We start from the raw sequence: 8,444 nt of genomic DNA, 5'->3' as shown, positions 1-8,444 counted from the left end.
ATATTTTATTAACTTTTCATCTACTACTAATCTCTACAGAAATATGTATATATTTTTATTTTCTTTTTTTAATATTTGGGAAGAATTTTTTAAGGAATGTTATCAGCTGTTTTTTTTTTAATAATGGTACTTCATTGTAATATTTTATTTATACTCTGTTACACTCTGTCTCTATGACTTTTAGCTGTTTTATGTATTTTTTAAATACTTTTTTATTAAATAACTATTGAAATTTCTCGGTAACAATTTTTTTAGTACCTATAGATATATAGGGTGAACCAAAATTACAATATTATTCGCCCACTCTTTCAAAAACAGACACACTAAGATTTTCAAATATTTAATGATATTTTACTATTTCTTCGTCCATTACTAATTTCTACAGAAGTATATTTTATATATTTTTGTTTTCTTTTATGGACATTTGGTATGGAAATTTTTAAGAAAAGCTATTAGCTGTTTTCAATAATATTTCATTAGATTTTCCTAAAATAATGCTACTTTCCAGGCTACTTTATTGTAAAATTATTTTTATTATACTATTTCTTAATGACATGTACAGGGTGGGTCAAATTCGACGCTTTTAAATGGAAACAACCTTTTCTATAGGAGATAGACAAAAACTAATATCGGTGTCTGGAGCTCAATTTTTGTCAAAAACATGATGGTGAAAACCGCATATCGATATCTGTTACCGTTTCGGAGTTACGGGGTGTTTTTCAAAAATATGCATTTTTAACAAATCGCTGTAACTTTTTGCTATGGAAAATTTTGTATTTTTATGCAAACATTTCCAAAGCACCTTTTACGTAGAATTTAATGGTTTTAGTATAATTTTTTTAAAATTAATAATTTAAGAATTATCAACAGAAAATTTGATTTTTTATATGGGACACCCTGTATATTTTTAATTACCTGAAAAGAATTTAAAATTACCTTTCCAAAAATATAGCACACTTGATATTTTGTTATAATCCCCTTCGAAATACAGATTTTTTAAAAGTTCGCCACTTTTAACTAGTTGGCTTTGGACCCCTCATTGATGATATGCCTTTAATGGAACTCGAAAACATATTTTTCCCGCAAGACGATGCACTACCTCTGAACGCTGAAGTTATCAGCAAATATCTGCAGCCAATTTCAAGAATAATTGAATAGCTCACCAAGAACCCAGCCGTTGGCCGTCGAGACCGCCTGACTTAGTGCCCATGGATCTAATCCTATGGATATATTTGCGGAAGAATAAAAGTTCCTTATTCTTCTGTATAATCTAGACAAGAATTAGAAATACTTAGCAGTTATGAGAGGGTATCTTTCACCCCCACTGAGTTAATGAATTCCGCAAGAAATGTTCAAAAACTGCCCCGTCTGTACATAACAGAAGACGGTCGATATGTCGAACACCTGTAGCAAAATCTCATGTCCTGGTTTGCTATTTATTTTTATTGTTATGAGATATAGTTTAAATGTGTTGATGTTGGTTAAATATATTTTAAATTGTTATAAAATTCTGCATCTCTCATAGCAAATATTATTTTCGTTTTAATTGATGCTCACAGCTAAAATTTTTTTTGCATTGCAGCCGGTGCCGTTCAAAGCCTACTTATTTAAAGCGGGCGAATTTTTATATACTCTATATCTCGAAGAGGAATCGAGCAAAATATCAAGTGTGTTATATTTTTGGAAAGGTAATTTTAAATTCTTTTCAATAAATTAAAAATATACAGGGTGTCCCATATAAAAAATCAATTTTTCTGTTGATAACTCTTAAATTATTAATTTTAAAAAAATATACTTCAACAATTAAATTCTACGTAAAAAGATGCTTTGGAAACGTTTTCATAGAAATACAAAATTTTCCATAGCAAAAAGTTACAGCGATTTGTTAAAAATGCACATTTTTGAAAAACACCCCGTAACTCCGAAACGGTAACAGATATTGATGTGCGGATTTCACCATCATGTTTTTGATGAAAATTGAGCTCCAGACACCGATATTAGTTTTCGTCTATCTCCTATAGAAAAGGGTGTTTCCATTTAAAAGCGTCGAATTTGACCCACCCTGTACATAATATGTTTTTTAAATAATTTTTTATTAAATAGTTATTTAAATTTCATGGTAACAATTTTTACTAGCATTCATAGGATCATAGGTATATAGGGTGAACCAAAATCACAATAGATATTATTCGCTCCGTATTTCACAAACAGATCACACGAAGATTTTGAAATATTTTAGTGGTGTTTTATTAATTTTTCGTATTCACTACTAATCTCTACAGAAATATGTGTATATTTATTGTTTTTTTATGATATTATTTGTATATACATTTTTAAGAAGAAATATTAGCTGATTTCAATGATATAATTTTTATAGTTAAATCACATTTTTCTAAATTGAGAATAATTATTTGGTTGTGTGTATACAGTATACAGGGGGTTAACGCAGCTAGGTACTTAATTTATAATATTTTATTATTTTTTTTCTACGACCAATTTGTAAATAAATATTTTTGTAATGTATAGTCAATTCGGAAACTTTTTCCTCTATAAACATTTTTTCTCTGTCACATAGAGTAGTTAAAAGTTAATAAGACCTACACTCTTTACCGCCTTGTATATATAACTGAGGTGTTTTATTGAAGCGAATTCGGGGATACTGATAACATTTTTAGTTTTACATATATTTTTTATTTTAACTTTCAATAACTCCAGTCGTTGATTATTATTCAAGATTATATATTATTAAAAGCCAGAGGGTTGTTTGGGGTCTTTTTGTAAGTTTTTTTCGTTTTTCTTTTTTCAGATCGCAATCGAATGGGGACACACAATTGTAATTACCAAACTACACCTACTTTACCCATGCAGACGGCTCATAGAATGCTATCACGTGAAAATCCATCAACGCTCCCAGCTAGTAAGCGTGCGGTTTAATGTCTCTACTATCAGGCTCTAAAGACATGACCGCTGAGTTCGTGTTAGATTAATCCGTCGTTTTACTTAGTCTGGGTTCAATATCAAGTGTCACTCTTTTCAACGCAAATAAAACTCTATAAGAAATGTTTATGGACTTTTATCCATGAAAACAGAGATTTTCATCTCTATATCTGAAAGTATAATTATTAAATTAAATAAATGTCACTTTAACAGAATGAAGTATGTAATAAATGCCAGTACTTTTTAGTGCTAGTATTTTAATATAATAAACACGAGTACTTTTTAGTGCACGTATTTTTCTAAAATCGACAGACACAAAAAAGCAGCGTTGCGGGGTGGTTGCGATGCAATCTGTAGGCTGTGGGGACTGTCGCGAGGGGCCAGTCTCGGAGGCCTGGGACTGTTTCGCCCTGGATTCGTTCTCATATTATTACAGCCCCGGTAGCAGGCCGGGGTTCCCAGGTGCTCGTTGCGTTGTAGTTTGCCAGTGGGTATGTTATTCGACCGCTCCATTACCGGGCGTAAGCTTATATCATGCTATGCAGGCTATCCCATGGGGCCGGGTTGTTGTCCTAAACGTAAAGGGTGTTTGGGGAGTGGGGCTCAGCTCAATTAGAGGACTAGGAGGCTTGTAAAGGGGTGCAGTGGGTTGGGATCATCTGGCACTCTTGGACCGGAAAGGGCAGGTAAACGCTGGTCCTTGAGTGTGGGGAATGTGGCAGAAGACGTTACGTTAAATTGTCCGATCGGAACGTCATAAAGCTATGTGGTTATTCTCAGCCTCCGATGTCGTACTAGCGCCTTGCTAGTTAACCACCATAATATAAAGCTTTTTACTAGTAAAAGTCTTTATATTTTTACTTCTCCTCTCGAAACTGAAAAACGCAGGCATATAAACTTGTTTTCCGGGTTGCCTCGTTACTCGAAAAATATCAAACCGTTGTCGAATGGTTTTTCTCGACGACACCGTCAAATTCTTAATCTGATTCTTTTTGAGCTGGGTCGCCCTGTAGCCCGGTGATTTTTGGTCTGGCCAGGGTTCCAAGGAACAAATGTCCTCAGGAGTGGAGGACCAAGCTGGTATCGGAGGGTCGAGGCTTGGCCAAGATTCCGTAAAGGTTCGAATTGACTGGAACAACACCCGCCGTGCCTTTGGGTCTCTCCGGTGTTTTGGTCTGTCCATTTCAACGGTTTAAGAAGGTTCTATTTCTTGGAGTTATGACCGATTAAAACCTATTTTTTCTAACACTTTAACGGTATATGTGCCAGGAAATCGGATCTTCAATAAACCACTCATTTTGCAAGTATTATTGTAACAAAAATTCGTGTTTTTTATTTTTATCAAGTCTCGGTAGTGCTGAATGGGGAGTGCTAAGGTAATGGAGGTACACACCTTTTTTTATTTTACTGTTTAGTGCTAGTCTGGTCTCTAACGTTGAATCGAGAGTGTTAAGGCAATGGAGATTCCAAGTCTCTCATTGTTCTAGTGTTTTCTTTTTAGCGTTGTTTGGGATTAGATTCGCATTAAAAATTCTGAAGAATATCATTTTTACTTTCTGTAATATTAAACTAAATTTAATCACCCTATTCCAGTCTCTGTAATGTTGAATCGAGAGTGCTAAGGCAGTGGAGATTCCAAGTCTTTCACTGTTCTAGTGTTTTCTTTTTAGCGTTATTTGGGATTAGATTCACAGCCTTTCTTATTTTAGCGTTTCCTGTTTAGTGTTATTTGAGACAATATTCTTTCTAAAAATTTAAAATATGCTATCCTAATCTCTATAATGTTGGATCGAGGGTGCTACGACAATAGAGGTTCACAGCCTTTCTTGTTTTAGGTCTTCTTTTTAGCATTATTTGGGGTTAGTATATTTCTAAAAATTCTAATATAATTTAAAACACCTATTCTAAAAAACTAAAAATATCACCCTATTCTAAAAAACTAAAAAACATAATTTTTGTTTAAAATAATCTTTTTTACATGGTCTCTTGTGAATGGATGATACAATTACGATCGAAGAGTAACAGCCTTCTTGTTTTAGTATTCCCATTCACGTATAAATTAAGTAAATTCACTCTGATTTAAACTGTTTTATTATCTACATTTTTATATAATTTCAAATCAAACTTATAATAAATTTTATTAAATTTACTGGTCTTTGAGATGAATGAATTGATAATGCTAAAATAGTGCCGGTTCCAGTCTAGCGTTATTTTAGGGTTTTCTTTTCACTGTTGTAAGAGATTGGAATAAGGGACCATGTCTCTTTTTAAATTTTGCTCTGCCCCATCAAATTTTCTCTGCTCTATCGCTGTATCTAACTATTTTGCATAACTCTCTATCTTATCTAAACTAATTTTCCTAATAATCTCATCTCAAAACGATAGAGCTCATTTCAAAATATAAAATTTACCCTGCGATGGACAGCCAGCACTGAGGGGGAGGGACATACTTCTTGACGTCTAATCGGAATGGTGGGATGGGCCGTAGTCCAGCATATTCAGCCTAGTGTCAGTGATAGTGAGGTAAGTCTGAACACACACCTGTCCAGTTCTTTTCCATAAATCTAATTCAGAAATATTTCTATCCTTCCAGAACTATGATCGTGTACGCAGCGCGTGTTATTTGTGAATTTAGTCGGTCTGTGTTAGATGTCCTGCTACTAAAGAGTATTTCCAGGTTCTGTGTCGATCCTGATGGCGCATTAAATGGGATTCTCCAGGGACCGTCCGTAGTCCCTGGGGGACCAGGGGCGTCCTTCTGCTCCCGCGGTGTGACGACACTGCTTTTTACGCCGTGTAGCAGGAATCGCCAGTAAAAGAACATGGAATGGAGGTGTGTTGAATTTATTTGGACTTTCTGGACTTGGGTATCTTTACTGATCTTCTTTTTATCGTTGTTTCAGTATGCAGATGAAGAGGAAATGTAGAAGAACCATTTCTAAAGCATAATTATAACGGTCGCGTCGGTTCGTGGTTCTGGGGCTGTTCTAAGGCTTTTCACAGCATTTTAAGGTCACACTTTTTATTTGCGTTCATACTTTCTTTGATTCGAATCATATATAATCCTTTGTATGTTTCTTGTCGTTTGTAAAAATCACAAGAAATAATATCTTTAATTTTTTTCGAGGTGTCTATTTCTCAAAATAATTTAAACCCAATTTGACTTTTGCTCTGTTATGTTTAATTTATTATCAAAAAATATTTTTACAAGTTTAATGAAATGTGTGCCAGGAAATCAGATCTTCAATTAACCATTTTCTTTTTTTTCAAGTATTTTTATAACATAAATGATTATTTTTTATATTTTTATCTAGTCTCGGTAGTGTTGAATGGGGGTGCTAACGTAATTGAGGTTCACAGCCTTTCTTATTTTGGTGTTTTCTGTTCAGTGTTATTTGGGATTAGATTCTTTCTAAAAATCCTAAAGGATATCATTTTTATTTTCTGTAATTTTAAATTAAATGTAATCACTCTATTCTAGTCTCTGTAATGTTGAATCGAGAGTGCTAAGGCAATGGAGATTCCAAGTCTTTCATTGTTTTAGTGGTCTCTTCTTAGCGTTATTTGGGATTAGGTTCTTTTCAAAAAAATCTGGAGGACATAATTTTTATTTTCTGTAATTTTAAACTAAAAAGGTGAGGTATCATGATCGTGAGGTATCACGATCCTTAATAAAATTGTACAAACATATTTTTCTCATTTATTATTATTTAATCTCTTGAGTTCTCTATACAGATTTATCTCGTTAAAGACACCTTAAATCTTTCTTGTTACCTATAGTAGTAAATCTATAATTTTTGTGGTCTTGAGATGTTCGATGTGCAAGGTCTCAGTCGTAGTACCTTCTTTACTAACTGTTGCCTTAAGGTACTCTTGTCCTTAAGGCTGTTTCTGAGGAGGCACGACGATTGGTGCAGGTCTGGAACGAAGATTTTCTGGAAAAGGACAGTAGGATGGAGAGCATGGAACGAGATAAAATCAGGTATGTTATAAGATTTATTTCTTTTTTATTATTTTCAACTAACGTATTTTTTTCTGTTGTTTCAGGTTAGTGAGCGTATATTTTTACACAAGTGATGCACATCGTGGGGAGTTTGCACCAAACGTAAGTTTTTTTTTTAAATTCCTGGTTATTTTTCCTGGTTTATTTGGTTGTTCGTTTGTTTTCCCGGAGATGGCGTGAGCGCGGTCCTGCAGGAGCTAAAGTCACCTGTGGGACCCCCCTCACAGAAGCGAAGCAGAGTGTCGAGTCGACCTCTATCGGGGCTAAAGTCCCCTGTATGAGCGTCCTCACAGAAGCACGTTGGGTTGAGATCCGCAGGGGCTAACGTCCTCTGTGGAGGCTCCTCACAGAAGCAAAGAAGATGCTTTCCTCTCGAAAGCAGCAGAGGTCCATTGGGTTGTTATGTCTATCGGTCTTTTTATTGGGTTGTTATGTCTATCGGTTTTTCTTAAGAATATATTTGATGTTCTTATAGCTCTATTCATATTATCTAAGTCAAATTAAAATCTAGAAAATCTCTAACAGTTATTTTTATTTTCTTAAATTAAACATGTAGGTGTAGGTAATTTTCTTTAACTTCTTAATTTTTTTAACTCGGATTTCGATATCTAAATGTTTAATACAAATAGTCTAAATTTTCTAAATTTATTTTTATATTTTCAATTCAAGTTCAGATATAATTCTAGGCCCCAGAAAAGAGGAATCAAGTTTTTTAAGTTGTTTAGTAGATTTATATGACTTTCTAAGTCACTATTAGTATTAGTATTTTCTGATATTTTAAACTAAATTTAATAGAATAATCAGCCTATAGCCTCTAGTCTCTGTAATGTTGAATCGAGGGCGCTAGGATAATGAGGATTCCAAGTCTTTTATTGTTTTAGTGTTTTCTTTTTAACGTTATTTGGGATTAGATTCTCTCTGATTTACACTATTTCAAAAAAAAAATTATATCATTCTTCATATTATCTTAGTCAAATTGAAATCTAGAGAATGTTTAACAAATATTTTTATTTTCTTAAATTAAACGTGTATAGGTGTAGGTAACTCTCTATAACTTTCTAATTTTTTAACTCACTTTCTTTTACTTATTAGTACTTTAGAGTAAACGCATGCCAATATCTAAGCATTTAATTTTTTATTTCAATAACTAACTATTTTTTCAATAGAAATAGTCTAAATGTTTTAAACTTATTTTTGTATTTTCAATTTAAGTTCAGATATGATTCTAGGGCCTAGAAAAAAGGAATCGAGTGTTTTAGTAGCGCAGTAGAAATTTTTAGGATTTTTTGAGGTCATCATTAGTTCAAGTTTAAATTTTTGAGGTCCAAAACGTAACAGGGTCATATCTAAGTCTGGTTTATTTTCTTAGAAGAGTAGGTCTTGGCGCTCTACAAAGACTGATAGAGCCTCTATGAGCGTCCAGTTTGAGTCGACATCTTCAGATGATTTTTGTAGGATTCTTGTGTCTTATAGGTTCGCGCTGGTTGAAGATATACTTTGTTTG

This window comes from Sitophilus oryzae, unplaced genomic scaffold (assembly GCF_002938485.1).
Source record: "Sitophilus oryzae breed Bouriz unplaced genomic scaffold, Soryzae_2.0 scaffold_1389_pilon_pilon, whole genome shotgun sequence".
NCBI lineage: Eukaryota > Metazoa > Arthropoda > Insecta > Coleoptera > Curculionidae > Sitophilus > Sitophilus oryzae.
The sequence above is the reverse complement of the archived record's forward strand: the minus strand, read 5'-3'. Positions refer to the sequence as shown.